Below are 21,821 nucleotides of genomic sequence, written 5' to 3'. Positions count from 1 at the left end.
GATACCATCTCACTCCAGTAAGAGTGGCAGCCATTATGAAGACAAACAACAAGTGCTGGCGAGGATGCGGGGGAAAAAGGTACACTCATACACTGCTGGTGGGACTGCAAATTGGTGCAGCCAATTTGGAAAGCAGTATGGAGATTCTTTGGAAAACTGGGAATGGAACCACCATTTGACCCAGCTATTCCTCTTCTTGGACTATACCCAAAGGACCCAAAAACATCATATTACAGGGACACAGCCACACCAATGTTTATAGCAGCACAATTCACAATAGCTAAACTGTGGAGCCAACCTATATGTCCTTCAGTGGATGAATGGATAAAAAAAATGTGTCATTTATACACAATGGAATATTACTCAGCAATAAAAAAGAGTAAGATCATGGCTTTTGCAGGAAAATGGTTGGCATTAGAGAAGATTATGCTAAGTGAAGTTAGCCAATCCCCAAAAAACAAATGCCAAATGTCTTCTCTGATATAAGGGGGGTGACTCAAAATGGGGTTGGAAGGGAGAGCAAGGGAGGAAGAATTACCTCTAGATAGGGAATTGGGGTGGGAGGGAAAGGGAGGGAAAAGGGGAATAGCATGGAAGGTGAAAGGAGACTCTCAACATTATACAATACATGTATGAAGAAAAGTAAACATTAAAATACAATAAAAAAGAAGAATAAAAAAGAAAAAAAATGACAATGGTAAGTATTAATAAAGATTATTGATGCCAGTCATGGTGGTATAAACCTGTAATCTCAGTGGCTCAGGAGGCTGAGGCAGGAGGATGGCAAATTCAAAGTCAGCCTTAGCAACTTAGCGAACCCCTAAGCAATTTAGTGAGATCCTGTCTCAAAATAAAACATAAAAAGGTCTGGGGAGGTGGCTCAGTGATTAAGCATCCTTGGGTTCAATTTCTGGGACCAAACTAAATATATTCCCTAAATGAAATATAAAAAAGGGCTGGGGATGTGGCTCAGTGATTATGTGCCCCTGGGTTCAATCCCTGGTATAAATAAATAAATAAATAAATAAATAAATAAATAAATAAAAATTTTTAAAAAGCAGTACTTGTGATAATAACAAGAGAATGGAAATGACCTTCAAAGTATAGTGCTGATTCATTAAATCAGCATTTCCTAGGTCCCAAGTTTTACTAGGTCCTATAAGGTCAAATATACTTGGAAAATATTACATGTTATATTGCCCTCTTGGAGATTCACAGGGAATATTTGCACATTAAATATTTGCAATAAACAAAGATTATTGGCAGTTGTCTCAGTGGAGCAGCTGGAGGAGCCCATATTCATGGGCTGGCGTGAGTGTAAGATTGTACAACCATTTTGGAAATCTGAATGGTAGTTTTAAAAGAGTTACTATACAACCTTATATTTTTCTATATCAAGGTATTCACCCCCAAATAACCGAAAACATATTTCTACACAAAAATCCATGAACACCACTACCAAAGTTAGAATCACAGGTTCATTAACAGGTGCATCAATAGGTGAATGAATCGTAGTATTTCCATACAACAGGAGAATGAATAAACAATGTATAGTCTATCCATGCAAAGGAATATCAGTACTTAAAAAGGATTGACCCCCTGCTATATGCATCAATGTTGGTGAATTTAAAAAATTACAAAATATTCTATGCAAAAGAAGTTAGACATAAAAGAGTACATATGGTATAATTCCACTTATAAGACGTTCTGGAAAAGGCAACATTATTAGAAGAGAGAAAGAATTTGTTTTTCCAAGGGATTGAGAGAGAGTAGTAATGAAGAGGCACAAATGTGACAGAATATCCTAATCTTAACTGTGATGGTGATTATATGAGTGTATGATTCATTAAGATTCAATGAAGTAGGAACATTTATTGTTTACAAATTATACCTCAATAAAGTTGATTCTTTAAAAAGCCATCAGTATATTTTTTTAAAGAAGTTGCCCATTGACCCCCAAATAGTCTGATTTGAGCAAGCGCCTCTGTGTGAACCCCTAAGTCCATATGAGCCCTGTCAGCTCAGGTTTCCTTACTGTGAAGAACCCCACCTTCACCAGAAACCTTGAGTAATGGAGGTGATAGCCGAGTCTGCTGAGTGTGTGTTATGAACTGAATTACGACCTCTTTGTACATTGAAGTTCTAATGCAACACCTCAGAATGTGACTGCACTCGGTGAAAGAGCCTGTAAAGAGGTAATTTATTAAAATGGATTGTTGTTTCATCCAGTCCAAGTTGACTGTTACCCTTGTAAAAAAATAAAATAAAAATTAAGATATAGGAGAGACAGCAGAGATGTGCACACAGAGGCGAGACCATGTGGTGACATGGCTAGATGTAAGCAGAGGAGGGAGAGAGCCCAGCCAGAACCTGCATGCCCACAGCTTGATCTTGGACTTCTTGACTTGAGAACTGTGAGAACAACACAGCAACACAAACACTGCTCAGTAAGTAGTATTTTGCTATGGCAGTCTAGCAGAAAAATCCTTTAGCTGATGTAATGACCAATTATCTGGAAATTAATTTCTAAATAGTCCCCACCCAAAGGGCTGTGTGCATGACCATAGCTTTTTCCATAAACTGTATCTAGTAAGAGCCATCAGTGACAAGATTATAAAAAATCAGGCGTAGAAGTGACTACTTAAAGCAAGGATTGCAAATGCTAAGCCCCATGACCACTTTGGGTCCTCAACTTAATGAGATCCAGATCATTTGAACTGTTCACTTCTAGGTCCTGGGCATTATGTCAAAGAGGAAACTTCATTAGTTCCAGAAAAAACACCAGAGAAATAAGTTGACTACACTATACCACTGAGATTGTCTTCTCATGTATTCTTAGATATAATCTGTTTCACTTATTGGAACACATGCAAAGGTGTAATATGGGTTAAAAGCAGTACTTGTGCCAGGTGTGGTGGCACATACCTATAATCCCTGCAGCTTGGGAGGGTAAGGCAGGAGGAGTTTAAGTTCAGCCTCAACAACTTAGTAAGGCCCTATGCAACTCAGCAAGTCCCTGTCTCTAAATAAAATATAAAAAAGGGCTGGGGATGTGGGCTCAGTGAGAATTTGCCCCTGGGTTCAATCCCTGGTACAAAAAAAAAAAAAAAAAAACCCAAACAACCAACTAACCAAACAAACAAACAAACACAAAAGCAGTACTTGTGATAATAACAAGAGAATGGAAATGACCTTCAAAGTACAGTGCTGATTCATTAAATCAGCATTTCCTAGGTCCCAAGTTTCACTAGGTCCTATAAGGTCAAACACACTTGGAAAACATTACATGTTATATTGCCCTCTTGGAGAGTCACAGTGAATATTTGCACATTAAGGGACTTAAAAAGCATTTTATTTTAAAACTCTAAGGCAATATTTACCTAACTCACATGAAAGCCCCTTTTTTCTCCTCTTTCTTTTGTTTCCCCACATACTTCATTTTAATATTGTACTTCAGGAAATGCTACATAAGATGAAAAATTGATTAAATTGCTTTAGATGTACTTCCCAAAGGTCCCGAATGTACTGCTACCACGTGCGTGAAATGATGACACAGTGAGATAGGTTTTAGATGTATTTTGTCATAATTCAATAATTTTATATTGATGAAAGTAAGGTATGGATGCACATCCAAATGAAATATTTAGTTTCTACTTGTAGGGTTAATTTTTCACAGTATAAATTTCCAATTTATATTCATAATTTGTCCATTTGCAGATGCAAAATTTGGTACCCAAGTGATCATGTAGAAAAGCAGTTTGACGTTGGCAAAGTAAACTACTTTGGGTACATCAGCCACCTGGCATTCAATGAACACAGCTAGCTGACTCACTGGCTGGCTTGCAAGGAAGGCTGGAACTATTTCACTATTTTTTCTCCAAGGCCATTGGTGGAGGAAAATTTGGTGGCATAATTTTAGTGGCAAAACCGGGAATATTAAAAGAACATCTGACATTTCCCAAAAGATTACCATTCTCACATACACAATTTCTTAATGACTGGCAGAAACTTGGTTTGGCCTAAGCCATTTTTAAAGCCTTTAAGAGTATAAACAACATATCCACTACACCATGCTATTCCATAATTTTGGTTTTCTTTATGAGAGGAATATAGTTTCTACTTATTAACCTGAGTGAGTTAGTAATATAATCTTGATGAGAGGTACTTAAATGTACTTCCATAATTTGTTTGCAGGCGTGTCTTCAATTTTAAGATCAGTTCATCACGATCATTAACTGGCTCCTGCCAATGGTTTTGAGTTTTTGGTATTGTTTTATTTTTTGCAGTGCCTGGGATTGAACCCAGGGCCTCACACATGCTATGCAAGTGCTCTACCATTGAGCTACATCCCCAGCACTTTAAAATTCTTTTGTTTGGAAACAGGGTCTGCTAAATTGCCCAGGCCAGCCTCAAACTTGTCATCTCCCTGCCTCAGTCTCTCAAGTAGCTGGAATTACAAATGTGCAACACCATGTCTGGTTCTTCCAGTGACCTTGGAAAACATGTGCCTATTAAGTCAATAAAGGAACAATGTATGATGATCTGAACACAAATACTTAATATAAATTCAAATGTAAAGTTCTACTGTATCTTTCCTTCTTACATCTGCATAAGTTTATATTTATGTAACCAAAATAAAAAAAATGCTGAAATATGCTTTTCAGAGTTACAAGCAACTGGATATATGATGGCACTCAGAATTCCCAGCCGTCTTGGGACAAAGATGCAACCTTAAATTTGGAAGAGTTTATTTATTAGTTAATGATTAGAGAGATCAATATTAAAAATTCACTATGTGACTGTGACTAATACCAGGCATTACTGCAGATCTCAGACCCATCCAAAAGGAGAGAAAAGGTTAATTTAATGAGAAAAGCGAAAAAAATCAATTAGAAATCTCTTACTATTCCAGAGTGTCATTAGGTTGGTAAGAATTGTGCACTCTGTCCTTGTTTACAGAAATAACATTGCTCCTATTCAGTGAGAATGTAGAGGGATTCACTAAAATTTCGCATAAAATCATTTCAAATTGTGAACATTTCTTCCTAATCATTTAAGAAAGCTGTGAAGACCAAGCCATTTTTAATGCTGGAAAGGGTGACTAGGAAAAGGAAAGGGAGGAAAGAATTGGTAATTTGGACTCAATGCTGGTTATAATGGGTTTTTCCAAGAGGCTTGCTCACTTTTTAAAAAAATGCTTACAATATTGCTTTGGCTGAAATGTTTTTACAATTGCTCAATTACTAGTTTGTGGTCACAGCGATTTTTAAAATAGTATATAATATACTAGATGTAGGTACCCATTATCAGTGCTACCCAGACTATTTGTTTTAACAGCCCAGGGGGCTTTGGGAAAAACGGTGAGGCCTAGGCCCCCTCCTAGAATAACTTAATATAAATCTTGGAGGGTAAATACAGTGCAGGCCTCTGTATTTTTTTTTTTAATATTCTTATTTTATTTTTATGTGGTGCTGAGGATCAAATCTGGTGCCTCACATATGGTAGACAATCTCTCTATCTCTGAGCCACAACCCCCGCCCAGGCCTCTGTATTTTCTAAAGATCCCCCCTACCCAACTTCCACAATTCCATGCCCAGGGGAAAAGTAGTACCTCTGGACTACAACTCTCACCATTTAAGAATTTTTCCAGTTAGTTTCATGAATGTTAAATAATACTATTAATTTCTATTTGAGACACTCTTCACTAGAACAAACTAATACCCATTTTTAAAAAAGAATGATGTACTTGGATGGATTACCAGGGAAAAATCCTCAAATGCCCCAAAGATTACCCTCATCCGTTTGCATGAGATTAATTTTCAAAAAAGCAAAACAGTTATGTTAATGTGACACATATCTATGTAAATTATATAATCATATAATTAGCACCTGGGGGTTCTTTTGGCAAGTGTCTCCTAAGCTATAGCTGTGAGGCTAGACACTCTGAAAGTGTCTTTGAAGGAAGGATGGCTTCCAATTAGGGTGTTTTCTCTTAACAAAATAATTAGGGGCTCAGTTGATTTTAATAGCCTGTGGATAAGAAAAAGAGAAAAATGTTAATGTCCTAATTAGAGAATAATATGTTCATGGTAGAAAAAAATGAACAAGAATTCACAAAGAAGAAAGGATGGGAAATGGAAACGCTTCCTAAGGAATGATTGCTCTTGAATGGAATTCAGTTCTCTGCCATCGCTCATAGCAATGAAGACATTTTGGCATCTCTATATGTTTGATTTTTATCCAAAGTGTTTCATTCTAGTTCAGACTGTATCACACTTATTTTGACCTATAGAAATTCAAGGAAAAAAAAACAATGGGAATAGAGTATACTCTTTACATTGTATTTTATTTTGTACTTAGTATATGTCCTAATGTGTTCTTAGAGTCAATTCACCTTGCTTTGACCTTGAATTACTTTAAAGGATACAGAATTATTCCAAATATGATTTAGCAGGCATTAGGTTTTCTCTGGTTTTTGGCTTTCATTTATTTATTTATTTTTGGATCATATTTGCCCCAGGTACTTTGGGAGATTAATAAAGCTCACATAACCAAGGGCAGGTTTAACTACCTGGAATGTTATTTATCAACAGAAAATAATTTTAAGTCAAAAACTCTTGATACCAAAAATCTCTTTGAATTGGCCAGTTTAATTTCAAGGATGATTTATTTATTCATAATGTTCTATAAAGGAATGTGGGTTAATTAAATAGCTCATCTGGTAGAAATCCTGAAGTTCAGAGGACATAGTTAATCCAAGTATCAAAGAGTATAAAAAAATAAGATAAACAGAAGGAAATACAAAATAAATGAACATAAAATGATGCTGTACTTTCCTCTTATAAACTGGTCATGGTTCTTGTCAAATGTCACTTGGTGGCTTTTTCACATTTAGGATGAAAAGATAAGGCAAAAACAACAAACACACTCAACAAGTTCAAATGGAAACCCTACAACCATGTTTAAAAACAGAAGACTGCCACAATAATGCCCATGTGGCAGTATTCCAACATGAGCCTCAAGACAGGCATTCAATTAATAAAAGTTATCATTTCTTCTTCTTCTTATTTTTTTGGTGGGGGATGTTTTGTTTCATCCTGAAGGTTCAGGAGAAGGGGAGAAGAATATTTATGGAGAACAGATCCTACCCAACAATCCCTCAACAACATTTATTACATCAAGATGTTCTTGACTAAAGAGCCAAGTAGAGAAATCTGAGGCATTTAAAATAAATTGATCAGATTTGGGGAATACAGGGGAGGCTTCTATGCAAGATGGTGGAAGGAGTGCTCACATCTATGTCTTCTGCCCGCAATTCCTGTGGAATTGATCAAAAAGATGCTTTGAAAAGTAAGCAACCACAAATAAACCTTCAGTGCCAAGAAGTGTTATGGAATATTGGGAAGAAAGAAATGGATGTGTATTAGTCAACTTTCTACACTGTGACAAAATATCTGAGATCATAAACTTAAAAGGAGGAAAGGTTTATTTGGCTCCCCATTTCAGAGATTTTTATCTGGTGGTCATTTGGCCCTAAAAAATAATGGAATGGAAAAACAAAAAGAAAAGTGTACATAAAGAAATGACACACAACCAAGAAGAAGCAGACCTTTGAGGAAAACTGAGGAATAAGTAATAGGAGGTCTAAGGTCAATAATCGTAATAACTGATCTCAGAAAAAAAATAGAGTTGGTTAGTAAAGAGAATAGAACCTTAAAAACAGCCACAGCATCTCAGAGAAGTTCTCATGTGGAAGCTATTATGCCAAGAAAAAAATTGATGATAGGTTGTTCATTTATTTATTCATTTACCAAACTGACAAATATGTATTAGTGCCTACCACGTGCAAGGCAGTATTCTAGGTACTAGGGATATAACAGTAACCCAAACGAACAAAAATCTCTGCCCTCTTGGAAGTTATACAAGGGTACAATGTTAATCAGCCAATTAATAAAATATTGTAGATCACCTGAAAATAAAACAATATGGAGAGAAATAAAGTCCAGAACGGGATAGGGAGAGTGAATGGTAGGGTTGAAGTCATTGGATTGTTTTTTTATTTATTTATTTTAAATGTGGTACTGGGCATTGAATCCAAGGCCTCCAATGTGCTGGACAAGCACACTTCCACTGATCCACACCCACATCCCTTTTTATTTCCTTTTTTTTTTTTTATTTTTTTTTAGAAAGAGTGAGAGAGAGTGAGAAAGAGGGAGAGAGAGAGAGAATTTTAATATTTATTTTTTAGTATTTGGCAGACACAACATCTTTGTCTGTATGTGGTGCTGAGGATTGAACCCGGGCCGCACGAATGCCAGGCAAGCGCGCTACCGCTTGAGCCACATCCCCAGCCCCTTTTTTATTTCCTTTTGAGATACAGGTGTTCCTAAGTTGCCTGGGCTTGTTTAGAACTTGCAATCATCCTACCTCCGCATATGGAGTAGCTGTGGTTACAAGCATGTGCCACTATGCCTGGCTGAAATCTTAAGTAGAAGAGTTAGGAAATATTTTTCTGAGAGCTGATGAATTCAGAAAGCAAGTTGGCTATCCAGGAATAAGGAGAAAAAACAGTGCAAATGTTTTGAGGTGACCAAATGATTAAAAGAATGAGGTAGGGATCTATATGGAGATCCAGTGATAAAAGAAATAGCAAAGGTCCATATCAAGTTAGACTTTGTAGGCCATGATAAAGACTTTGACTATTTTCTGAATGACATGGAAAGCCATCAGAGCAAAGTAATGAAATGATGCTACTTTTATTAAAAAAAAAAAAAATCACTCTGGTCTGTGTGAACATGAACACAGGGCAAAGAATACATAATACACTTGAGGGACAGTGGTGACTTAGATCTGGACACTACGAATAAAGTTGGGTAGAAGTAATCATGTCCTCATTAGGTCAAAGTTTGAATAAATTTGGAAGCAAAAATACATTGATCACATAACATATATACATACCAGTATACATTTATACATACATCAATGGATGTGTGCAATTTAAAAACTGGACAAAACTGAAGAGGAAAGTATTAATCTGGAAAGCAAAGATAAGGAAATATCCCATAATACTGACCAAAAAAATTAAAGAGTTTAAACATGTTAAAAGTTGAAAGCCACAAACAATAGATGCCAAGCCTCTAAAACTTATCAAAAGTTGGAGCGAGCAAGAACAGGGAAAATGGTAGAGAAGAAATTAAATAGTTAACCAAAGACAAATTCGTGGAGATTAAGAAGCAAAGCAGTAATATTTTGATTGAAAATTTCCAAATAGTAAGGCTTGTGAAAACAACAAAAAACTTCTTGGACCGAGAACTCTAGAGAGAAAGTCAGGTCTCTTACCAAAGAATGAGAAGAGCCTACCATCAAACGTCTCACCAGAAAACTTAAACATTGTACCTAAGCGAGACAATTCAAGGCTCTAAGGGATGAAAAAAGTATTCAGAAAGAAAAAAAAACACACAACATAGTAGAAAAATAGAACTTCTAAATGAAAAATGTGCAGAGAAAAATGCAAATAGCACTTAAACACATCAAAGATTCTCAACCTTGCCCAGTGTAAGAGAATTGCAAATTAAAATTATGCAGTGATTTCTGTTTTTAAAATTTTTTTTGTAGTTGTAGCTGGACAGAATGCCTTTATTTTATTTGTTTATTTGTATGGGGTGCCGAGGATCGAACCCAGTGCCTCATGCATGCTTGGCAAGCACTCTGCCACTGAACCATAGCCCCAGCCCTATTTCTATTTTTTAAAAGTAGAGTGAAGCTCATTTATAAAAAGTGAAGCCAAAACTTTAATACACTTAAAACAGTAAATAATCAACTTTTAAAATGCCCTTATAAAAATATGGATGTTATTCTAATATAAAGCATTATCAGACAAAATTCACAGAAGTCAAGAGTTACTCAAAGAATAAACACATTAAAATTGGAAGCATGCAATTGATCTTTAAAATATTTTAATGCAATCATGTCATCAAATCTTTCAAGGCATTATATTAATAAATAAAGTTTTCCAGGGCACCATTACTGAGTTGTGAGCAGAACAATGAACAAATGTTTTCAGCTGATGCAAAAAATGTCCTTTCTGATCTCATACCAATCATGGGAACAGTGAGCAGACAGAATTCCAAATATTTCCAATGAATACCATCACCTTCAAACACTTCTATCTTTTGTTAAGTTGGAAGAGATATTTTTCAATAACTTTTTTTTGGTAGCACAGACTGCAATATTTTCATCCGTAGGCAACTTTAGTCCATCAACCACTCATCTTTGACTCATTTAATTTCATTGAATATAGATGCAGTTTTCCTGTGCAGTTTTACTTTTAGAGTTTTCCATATCATCACATCAGTGATTCAATTCTTTGGAAGTCTTTGAACTAGAGTAAGGACTATACTTGGGATAGAAGCTTTACAACACTCTACACCAGACTTAATGGGACTCGGCAGACTTGGTCCTATCTAAACTTGCAGACCACTCCTTCCCCCACTTTTGGGGTATGAATTTATATAATTAAATGATTCAGAATTCAGAATGATTCAGAGAAATAATGAAATTCAATCCCTTCTTCACATATCATATTTTACTCTTAAAAAGCACAATATGCAGGAAGACAGGATTATAAAAACCCGACAGTAGAACATTTTCTCATTTTCATAATCTGTAAATTGGCCGTAATAAGAACTCATCATCTTTGTGGAGAATTACAAAAGAAATAAAAATAAAATATTGGGTGCTAGAAGGTGTTTTATAACTTCAGTTTTTCTTTTTCTAATGAAGATATGGGCACTTCTGTAAGAAAAATATGGAGGTGGTACAAAATAAAGTTGGGATTTTAGTCATATTGGATGAATACTTTGATCAGCAGTGTTCAGCACTCTCGCAGGTAAAGATACACTTTTTAAAAGTAGGGTCTTGTCAGCTCCATTATGAGATTTTTCTTCTATATTGTGTAGTGTCAATAAATCTGCCCCAAAGCAGAGAAATGGAAGCAATTTCAGTGGGAATTCAGTGGTATGAAATTCAAGTTTTCTCCTTGCTTTGTATATTAGAGTGATTTTGGTTATAGAGGTCATCTTGCTAAAATGATAATAATGACACTTGCCAACTCTCAGTCTCTCTCTTTCTTCCCCCTTCTCTCTCTTCTATTGTAAAGATAATGGACTGAATATGTTGAAGGGATTTGAAAAGAACTGATATAAAAGAGCACTGTTCTTAGCATTGTATTTATCAGGACTTATTTCCAATCCTACAGACTTACTGCATACCTCATGGCCTGATTTTGAACAGACTTTCCAAGCATTTTCAAACAATATGACAAATCGAACTTGACTTTAACACCAAAGTAGTTTCAAAAGCTGCCTTCCTTGAATTACCATAGTTAAAAGTTCCCTTTTGCACCCATACCCTCAACCCCCATTTTATATTCCACAACAGTCAAATAGGCAGCACTTCCCAGGGCTCGACACAGCACCTCCACATGTGCTGATTCAGACTGGACGTCCAAAGCTCGGCAGAATAACAACAAACACTTGGTGTGTTTTCCCCAACACACAAGGAAGGAATGGCTGCTCTCAAGGTCATTTCTCCTTAATAATTATATGTTAACCTTTTTTTTTAAAGACAAGATATTCCTTTTGTGATCTTTCATATATGATGGACATTGGGCAACCTAATAACTGAGGAAGCCAGGGGATTCAACCTAGAACCTCCCAACAACCTACATCATGGCCAGGTAATAGAATGTTCAGGTGAGGAATATCTCAGTTCGTGCTGTTGAACTATGGCAGATGCAGCTCTGAAGAGATCCTATGACAAAACCCTAATCACAGGGCAGTTCTAATGAGGTTTTGAATGACTTATCCTGTCACATCTCCATGTGTATTTGTTTCTCTTCACCTTATGGTAACTATGCCAGTGGAAGCCCTAGCTGTACTTGGCTAATTTCTAACCTGTAGATGGCAGGTGGAGCCTTCTAGAAGGGATGTACTCAAGTTGATTGGAATATCTACTGAACCTACATCTCTTGTTGCTAGATTTTTCTGCCCTTTCTTAGGGCAATGGGCTTCTAAACCCTCACATCAACATTTGACCTCAAATATGCCATGAAGAGATTGTAAGAATCAGGGCATCAATAGCTAATGTGTTCCCAAAGAAATGACTACTTGCACATTTTGACAAGAGGGGAACTACCTTAGTACAAATTTCTTTTCCCTTTTTTTTCACTACTTCTTTGCTTGGTTGTTTGGTTAGTTGAAAACTGCTTGTCTCTCTAATGATTCTGGAGCTGGGAGAACAATCATAATAGGTATGCTTTTCATCTTTCACAAAAATTATGATATCGAATTTGCTTTGCATGAATATCATTTTTTAACACTGGATGCAAATTGTTGTAATTTTATATTATTTCCATACACATTTCAGAAAATGTAGCTCAAGAAATTTTCTTGATAGATGGGAGATGTGCAGAAGATACTTTTACATTGGTCAAAAGAAACACATTTTAAAATGACGAAGTTTATATCTTCACTTTACCAGTGACTCATGAAGCAGGTTACCTGAGAAGCAGGTGAGGGAGATGTAGAGGAGCTTAGGCAGCCAAGGCAAGATGGTGAGAGGAGGTTGGGGGCAGGGCCAGAACTAAGGAGCATGAAGTCTTCTAAGGAAGTCAACTTTCTGGTTGACGAAAGTGCTCATGGGCACAAGCAGAGGACTGTTAGATACTCATGCTCCTAAGTGGGGGATCCAACAGAAAAACTAAACAGACATGGTAGACAGAGGGGGCACCAATCAATAATAGTGAGGAGAGCCTGGATAGGGGAGGAGATAAGGAAAGGAGGAAATTCCAGAGACCATAAAATCAAGACAAAATTTTCCCACTGGATTCCCGGCTCTGGGGCCCTTTGTATTTGGAGAAGTCTGTCTCTATCACTTTTGCAGTAAACCTGCTGCTTGCTTGCTATCTGTGTGTCCTGTTCTTCAATTCTTTGTTGAACAGAGACAATGAACCCAGCACCCCATAACACGGGGTTGCCTGTGGGAAAGAAGCCTGACCCAGAAATCTAACTGGAGCTTGAACCTCAGGATGATGCTTCCTGCTGCAGAATTGTTGGAGAATGATAACTGAGAGCATTTGTGAAAACACCCAGTGCAGCGCCTGACATCTGTGGGGTACTCAATATGTGTGCTTTCATCTATCATCCCACGTTACCCAAGGAAATAGAGGAGAAAATAATTAAAACCGTGTCTACAAAGAAGACCTGGGAGATGACCTGAACTCTTGTGCAGTCTGAAACATGAAACAAGTGGTCTTTTAACTAAATTTCAAATTCCTGGGTTTTGTTGTACTTGACCTTCAGCTCTACAAACAGAGATAAGTTTGATTCCCTGACGTTTTTTGTTACTTAGACTCTAGATATTTAAAGTTTTATACAGCTGTCTGGAAAGATAGACATCAGGTCCACCAGTGACATTGTGCTGTATTTGATGGCTATGTGTTTAGGGACATCAAAAGCATGATTGTTAGATGAGATTGGTGTGTTAGTCAGACCTCACTATTTCTACCTTTTCAGAAGGGTGTGGCAGTTCCAGGGGAGCTCAGAGAATCACTGGAATTTGGAGACTCCCAAGATTAGAGTAATAAGTACGTTGGCATTCAAATTCAGACGAAAGAGAGAGGGAGACGCTTGAGAAAACATAATGCTCTCTGATACCTATAATCCTGCTTTTTGGTATCATGTCCTTTTTCAATTTAATAAGGGATAGATGAAAATTCAGTCTCAAGTCAAATAAAAAGATTTTAAAAGACAAGACTATTTCCTGAGACTGCCTATGAGCTTTACGAGAGCCACTGGTTCCAAACCTTGCAGTTGAAGTTGTCAGTTTCTGTTATTAACTTTCACTGTTTATGATTTTATTCTAGAAATACACTCTGGCTCAAACTTGATCAACAGTTTTTCTCTTATGTATAAGGGAAAACTTGGAAGAGAAACAGTCACAATTTTTTACTCGTTTTCAGGCAAATGCAAACAAACAAAAACCAATGCTGCTAGTGTTTGCAGGAACAGTTTCTATCTATGAATATTGTGACAGTCATACTTAATGTGGAGGCAGACAGACAGGCAGACATGTGACTCATGGGAATCCCAGCCCCAGCCCCCATCCAGAGAAATTATAGAGATTATCCTGGAACCAGAAATTAAGGAATTTGAGGCTGATGTGAATCTTAGGGGCCCTTTTGCTGACTTAGATATTAGTTTCTTACAGTTCTCACTAGTTAAACATCTACTCACAGTACAGGATTTCGACAGATGGGATTTTGATACAACTCAGGGCTCAGTATGGTATGCTTTCTATTCCTAATGATGGTTACTATACAATATAAACCTTTCTTACAATTCCTTTGAGAAGAAATCATATATCTTTTGTTTAAAAATAATTTCTGATCAATTTATTTTTCTGTCTTTTTCTTTGCTTGTTCTCTCCTACTTCTATGAGGCAAAAAAAAGAATTGTTTATTTTTTACTTCAGCCTCCGCCTCATTGGTGCAAGCTGACTCTCTTCAGTCTTTTCCCTTTTTTGCTAATTTTCCTCTAAGAAAAATGAAGCATATCGTGCCCAGAAAAATATTTTCTTTACTAAATATCCTCCAAGAAGCTGACTTTTTGCTCAAAGATTCTAAATTATGTTTTAAAAAAAATCTTAAGAAGCATCCACATTTTATCTCAACCTTACATTTGGAAACCTGAGTACCTTTATCTTTGCCAAAGCAGCAGTTTCCAAATGTCAAGCACAGTTTTTTCCATTTTAAAAGAAAAGGATTTCAAGTTCATATAGTTTTGCCAATCTTTCTATCTTTTGGCCAATAGCTCTCTCTTGAATGATGTAATCCAATTTTTTCCCAAGCTTATCATCTAATTATTGACCTCAAATTCCTGGATCCCTCTAGAAGAACATAACCTCCACCTCTGCCTTCCCCCACTGTTTTGTCAGTGGAGATTCACAGTCACCAGAACTCCTTTTCATGGTTGACATGTGCTGCTGCTGTGTGTTGTCACACAACGATGGAATATTAGGATCGCAATAGACCTTCACAGCCTTGGGCAGGTTTGCAAGCTGTGGTTTTAAAAATTCAGGAGGCCAAATTCCTGGATTCCTCTAGGAGAGCATAACCTCCATCTCTAACTTGTCTTCTATGTGTTTGGCTAGCCATGGCACGAACCTCCCAGAAAAGAAGGTAAAGATCAAGGTTGGGAGATGGAGAAAGAAAAACATTGGAAGCCAAATAGGCAAATATCCAAGAAACGAGAGAATTGCCAGAAAAAGGCAGAGCTCTTCACTTTGAGAATTAATCATTCCTTGTCTTCATTTACATATTGCTCATTCTTTGGTTTTTAAGATACTAAAACAGAGACCAAATGAAGTGTTTTCTTAAGCAAGACTGTTTTCAGATGGAACACCAATTCTGTTCCTTCCTTTATATTTTCAAAGGTGGCATAAGGGGAATTCAATAGGACCTGAACATTTATATATGATGTCATTGTGGTGGCACATGTAAGGATGTCTCTTTAAACTTATCCCCTTTAAAAATAACTTACATCCTTTAAATGGACTGTTAGATAATGGCGAGAAGGAAGATTTTTCTGGTGGTTGACATTCCTGGGCTTGAGTTCTCTGCCTATTGGCCCGCTTTGGTTTCTTTTAGCATGTGCTTCTCAAATTTAGTTACGTGACCTCTGGGATATGAAACAATCTGCAGAAAAAATGGCATTAATTTTCCTAAAGAATGTAGAAGGGTAGGGAAGAAATTAAACCAATATAACTTTTAGCTTAAAATGTTTTTGTAATTAAAAACATAGGTTATAATTTCAAACGGAATGCAAAATTCCCACTCTGTATAATAAAACACAGGCTTCAAAGATATGTTTAGGGGACTTGATTACTGAGTCACTTCCCTTAGTTGGTAGGTGACTTCAGCAAAATCAACACTGCTCAATGCCCGTATTTGGTTATACTATCCATTGATGGGTTGCAGGTTAAATAACCTATTAAAAATAGTTATGGAACCAGCCTCGGTGCCTGTCAACAGACAAATAGGTAAGTTAAATGCAGTATATTTATTCAGCCATAAGGAAGAATGAAATTATGTCATTTGCTGATAAATAGAGAGAACTGGAGAATGTCATGCTAAATGAAATAAGCCAGACTCAGAAGTCAAAGGTCAATGATTTTTTTCATATATGGAAGAGAGAGAGAGAGAGAGAGAGAGAGAGAGAGAGAGAGAAACAACTAAAAAATAGATCTCATTAACACTGCTGTGACTAAAGAACCCAACCAGCACAAATGTATAAGAGGAAAAGTCTATTTAGGGTTCACAGTTTCAGAGGTCTCAGTCCACAGACAGCTGGCTCCATTCCTCAGGGCTAGAGGTGAGGCAGAACATCATGGCAAAAGAGTGTAGTGGAGGGAACCAGCTCACATGATGATCAGAAAGCAGAGAGCGATGCCACTCTCCAGATTCAAAATGTATACTCCATAACCACACCCCCAATGAACCACTTCCTCCAGCCACACACCACCTTCCTCCAGTTACCACTTACTTAATACCATCAGGGATTTTTCTCTGATTAGGTTAAGACTATAACCCAATCATTTCTCCTCCAAGCCTTGCATTGTCTCACACGTGAGCTTTTGGGGAACACCACAAAATAATATAGACCAAGAGAATAAAGAAAAGGGATTCAGCAGGAGGGAGGAAGAGGGGCATGGGGAAACTACTACTACTAATAATAATAACAGAAAGGAAGTTAATAAAACAGAACAAGCAGATCAGGGGAGTGTAGGAGGGAAGGCAAAAGGAAGGCACCGGGGAATGAGATTGATCAAGTTATGTAAATGTTTGAATAAAGCATAATGAATCCCACTCTTACATATAATTATATTGTACCAATAAAATTGATTGTAATCACAAAAATGGAAATAATTATTAGTGAAGATTCAAACTCCCATATGTTCAAGAAAAAGAGAAAGGAAAGAAAAGAATTCCAGTTTCAGGGATGCTGGATCCAGAGAATCAAACTCTGTCCAAACTCTTTCTCTACCTCTCCATCTCTCTCTCTCTCTCTTTTTGTAGATGGACACAATATCTATCTTCCTTTCTCTCTCTCTCTCTCTCTCTCTCTCTCTCTCTCTCTCTCTCTCTCTAGTGCTGAGGATCGATCCAGGGTCTCACACCTGTGAGACCACTGAGCCCTAGCCCCAGCCCTCCCTCTCCATCTTTTGACGTCACTTTCTTCTATATCAACTTCAGACTCAGTTAGGACTTTCATGTTGGTGGCTCCTGGCACCTCCCGCTTTTCATTATCTTTATAGCGAGAAACTTTTGCTCCCTGCAGATCACAAAACTCTTTGAACTCATCCCTAGACCTGGGGCAAAGGATAAGCTACTCGATCATGAATGGATCCTATTCCCATCTTTAGAAAGGACAGCAGGAACAGGTTTTGTGCAAATCAATGCCAACCACAGTAGACTGTGGTGCAAGTATGTACACAGTGTATACAGGGACGGGACAATGGCAATGGATAGCATCAGGTAAACACTGCAAAACACCAATGTGATAATTTTTCAAAAGATCATTTCTTCTTAGAGCTCTGAGTACCTTCTATTTGGTAAAGGTAATATCTTGATTTGACAACATTAGATTTATTGGAGAATGGAGCTAACATTGAGCAATCACCTATTTCAATATTTGCAATCATCTTTTTTAGACACAATGAAGGCCCATTTTACAGATGAAGGTAATGGTTACAAAATAGAGACCACAATAGCAAACCTACTTACCGGATGAGTTTGAGAAGAAACTGTAGACTTAAAAATGGAGGAAGGGGGTACTGGGGTTGTAGCTCAGTGGTAGAGTACTTGCCTTACATGTGTGAGGCTCTGGGTTCGATCCTCAGCACCACATAAAAATAAATAAATTAAAATAAAGATATTGTGTCCATCTACAACTAAAAATTGTTTTTTTGAAGTGGAAGAAGGGACTGGGAATGTAGCTCAATGGCAGAGCACTTGCCTAGTATGTGTTGGACCCTGGGTTCAATCCCCAGTACTACAAACACACACACACACACACACACACAAACACACACACACACACACACACACACACACACACACACACACAGAAAAAGTGGAGGAAGAGAAAGAGAGAAAGAGAAAGAATCAAAGCCATCCTAGATAGTACTTGTGCAATCAGGGCTAGCCTATTGGAGAGCTAGTTTACTAATTACTGCATTTCCTTTCCTGTTCCATACAGAAAATTTCATGAGTGTCCAAAAAAAAATGTATGCTGACTGTCCCCAACTTACTATGGTTTGATTTACACTTTTCCAACTTTATTATGGTGTGAAAGCCATACACATTCAATAGGAACAGACATAATTTAAAATTTTTACCTTTTCCTGAGCAAGCAATATGTGGTGTGATCTCTGTAATGCAGGGCAATTACAGTGACCGCAGCTCTCGGTCAGTCACACAATCAGGAGGGATTAACCAGCACAGTAAGGAGCACTATTTTATTGCTAAGTTGTGATGTTTGGTAGTTTGGGCATATTTGATGCATTTTTGATTTATAATATTTTCAACTTGCAATGCTTTTTTGGGATGTAATCCCCTCATAATAAGAGGGGCATCTGTCTAGTCCTTGAAGAATTGTCTTCAACATGCATTTGTATGACAATGTGAAATGAGTTACTCAGCTGTTTTTCTCCCAACAACTGGATGAAATTAAGGTACCCTGAGAAATGGATGGTTCAAGTGCAAGGGGGAATCATGATCTACCCTGGAGAGGGAGAGGTCTGGGGGAAGGGATGCTCTGTAGGACTCGGGATATCCTGGAGATCTTAGTCAAGAAGAGAGGTCAGCGAGAATCAACCCCAAAGGGAGGTTGTGTGGACAGATCCCAAGGCTGAACTCCAGTATTTCTGTGTTTTGAGCAGAGCTGGCCCTGATTGAGTGTATGTGAGTGGAGGGTTTCAGATATTCTGTGATGTCCCACAAACCAAAATTCCTCCCTTTTTTCTTTTTTTTTTTTTTTAATTAATTTTTATTGTAGGTTGTTCAAAACATAACATAGTTCTTGATATATCATATTTCACACTTTGATTCAAGTGGGATATGAACTCCCATTTTTACCCCATATACAGATTGCAGAATCACTTCAGTTGCACAACCATTGATTTACATATTGCCATTCTGGAGTCTGTTGTATTCTGCTGCCTTTCCTATCCTCTACTATCCCCCCTCCCCCCTCCCCTCCCCTCTTCTCTCTCTACCCCCTCTACTGTAATTCATTTCTCCCCCTTATATTTTCCCTCCTTTCCCCTCACTTCCTCTTGTATGTAATTTTGTATACCCCTGAGGGTCTCCTTCCATTTACATGCAATTTCCCTTCTCTCTCCCTTTCCCTCCCACCTCTCATCCCTGTTTCATGTTAATCTTCTTCTCATGCTCTTCTTCCCTACTCTGTTCTTAGTTACTCTCCTTATATCAAAGAAGATATTTGGCATTTGTTTTTAAGGGATTGGCTAGCTTCACTTAGCATAATCTGCTCTAATGCCATCCATTTCCCTCCAAATTCTATGATTTTGTCATTTCTTAATGCAGAGTAATACTCCATTGTGTATAAATGCCACATTTTTTTTATCCATTCGTCTATTGAAGGGCATCTAGGTTGGTTCCACAGTCTTGCTATTGTGAATTGTGCTGCTATGAACATGGATGTAGCAGTGTCCCTATAGTGTGCTCTTTTTAGGTCTTTAGGGAATAGACCGAGTAGTGGAATAGCTGGATCAAATGGTGGTTCCATTCCGAGCTTTCCAAGAAATCTCCATACTGCTTTCCAATAAAAGCAATCTATGCTAAGCCTCAGGCTAGCATCATTCTGAATGGAGAAAAACTGAAGGCATTCCCTCTAAAATCTGGAACAAGACAGGGATGCCCTCTCTCACCACTTCTGTTCAACATAGTTCTCGAATCACTGGCCAGAGCAATTAGACAGACGAAAGAAATTAAAGGCATAAAAATAGGAAAAGAAGAACTCAAATTATCACTATTTGCAGATGACATGATTCTATACCTAGCAGACCCAAAAGGGTCTACAAAGAAACTATTAGAGCTAATAAATGAATTCAGCAAAGTGGCAGGCTATAAAATCAACACGCATAAATCAAAGGCATTCCTGTATATCAGCAACAAATCCTCTGAAATGGAAATGAGGACAACCACCCCATTCACAATATCCTCAAAGAAAATAAAATACTTGGGAATCAACCTAACAAAAGAGGTGAAAGACTTATACAATGAAAACTACAGAACCCTAAAGAGAGAAATAGAAGAAGATCTTAGAAGATGGAAAAATATACCCTGTTCATGGATAGGCAGAACTAACATCATCAAAATGGCGATATTACCAAAAGTTCTCTATAGGTTTAATGCAATGCCAATCAAAATCCCAACGGCATTTCTTGTAGAAATAGAGAAAGCAATCATGAAATTCATATGGAAAAATAAAAGACCCAGAATAGCAAAAACAATTCTAAGCAGGAAATGTGAATCAGGCGGTATAGCTATACCAGCCTTCTTTTCTTTATTCAAGGGGCAAACACTTTGAGTGCATAGGTTGAGGAGCGTAGCCACCACTCAACTACCATTTTAATTCATGGGAAGTCATGCTGTTTTGGAATGCAATCTTGTTATGAGATGCCTTTCTCTTTTCCTTGAAGCTCTCCCCATTCCTCAGAGGCAGTAAGACTCTTCATAGGACCAGTTCAAAGGTGGTGAGCATAGTCTGGAACGTGAAGTTCAAGGCTTGTGGGTGAAGGAGAAATAGAAGGCAACTAGGCACTCACTTCTGGCTGTTTTCTGGTTGCCCTGCTGTCATCCAGTAGCAACTAACTTCCAAAGGCTTCCTTATCTAGTGTGGTGTTTGCTCATGGAGCCACCCAGAGACTCCAGGAGGCTGGGAAAAGAGCTCCACTCTGAAGGAGATGAGGCTTGTAAAGAGGTCAACAAATGAGGGAGGGGCTGAGATTGTGGCTCAGTGGTAGAGCACTTGCCTAGCATGCAAGAGGCACTAGGTTCAATCCCTGGCATCACATAAAAATAAATAAATAAAATAAAGGTATTGTGTCCATCTATAACTAAAAACATATTTTAAAAAAAGGTGGGAGAGATCCACTGAGAAACATGGGAGAGGGCGGTGTCTTTTTTTTTTTTTTTTTTTTTTTTTTTTTTTAGAGAGAGAGAGAGAGAAAGAGAGAATTTTAATATTTATTTTTTAGTTTTCTGCAGGCACAACATCTTTGTTTGTATGTGGTGCTGAAGATCGAACCCAGGCCACATGCATGCCAGGCGAGCGCGCTACCGCTTGAGCCACATCCCCAGCCCCAAGAGAGAGGTGTCTTCACAGAAGAGAACTTTGAGAGTAATTTTTGTTTTAAAAGAAAAAACACACTTGTAAATGCTAGGAGGTCTTCCAATGAAATGAGTGTTTTTCCTTTTTGTAGACACTTTCTGGTGGTCTCTGTTCTATTTTTGTCATTATTTTACTTAATTGAGTGTGTTAAAATGTTTCATAATACTTTTTGGCATAAGGTATGATTGTAAATGGTTTACTGCATTCTTTTGTGGTCTTGAGGCCAATTTCCTTTCTCTTTGTGGAACACACTGCTGAAATTAAATGTCAATTGAAAGAATGATGCAATTTATAAAGATTTATACTCCATTCTTAAGAAATTTCCTCTGTGTAAAGCAAGATAAC

General features: G+C 37.5%; 1 non-coding gene across 1 annotated transcript; it reads left to right on the top strand.

The window, feature by feature from the left end:
* The first annotated feature begins 21,091 nt into the window (after nucleotides 1-21,091).
* Nucleotides 21,092-21,159, top strand: Trnaa-agc (transfer RNA alanine (anticodon AGC)). Its single transcript has one exon. It is a non-coding gene; the product is annotated as a tRNA-Ala (tRNA).
* The last annotated feature ends 662 nt before the right edge of the window (nucleotides 21,160-21,821 follow it).

Source organism: Callospermophilus lateralis, chromosome 17, assembly GCF_048772815.1.
Source record: "Callospermophilus lateralis isolate mCalLat2 chromosome 17, mCalLat2.hap1, whole genome shotgun sequence".
NCBI classification, from domain to species: domain Eukaryota; kingdom Metazoa; phylum Chordata; class Mammalia; order Rodentia; family Sciuridae; genus Callospermophilus; species Callospermophilus lateralis.
This window is presented reverse-complemented; position numbering and strand designations above follow the sequence as displayed.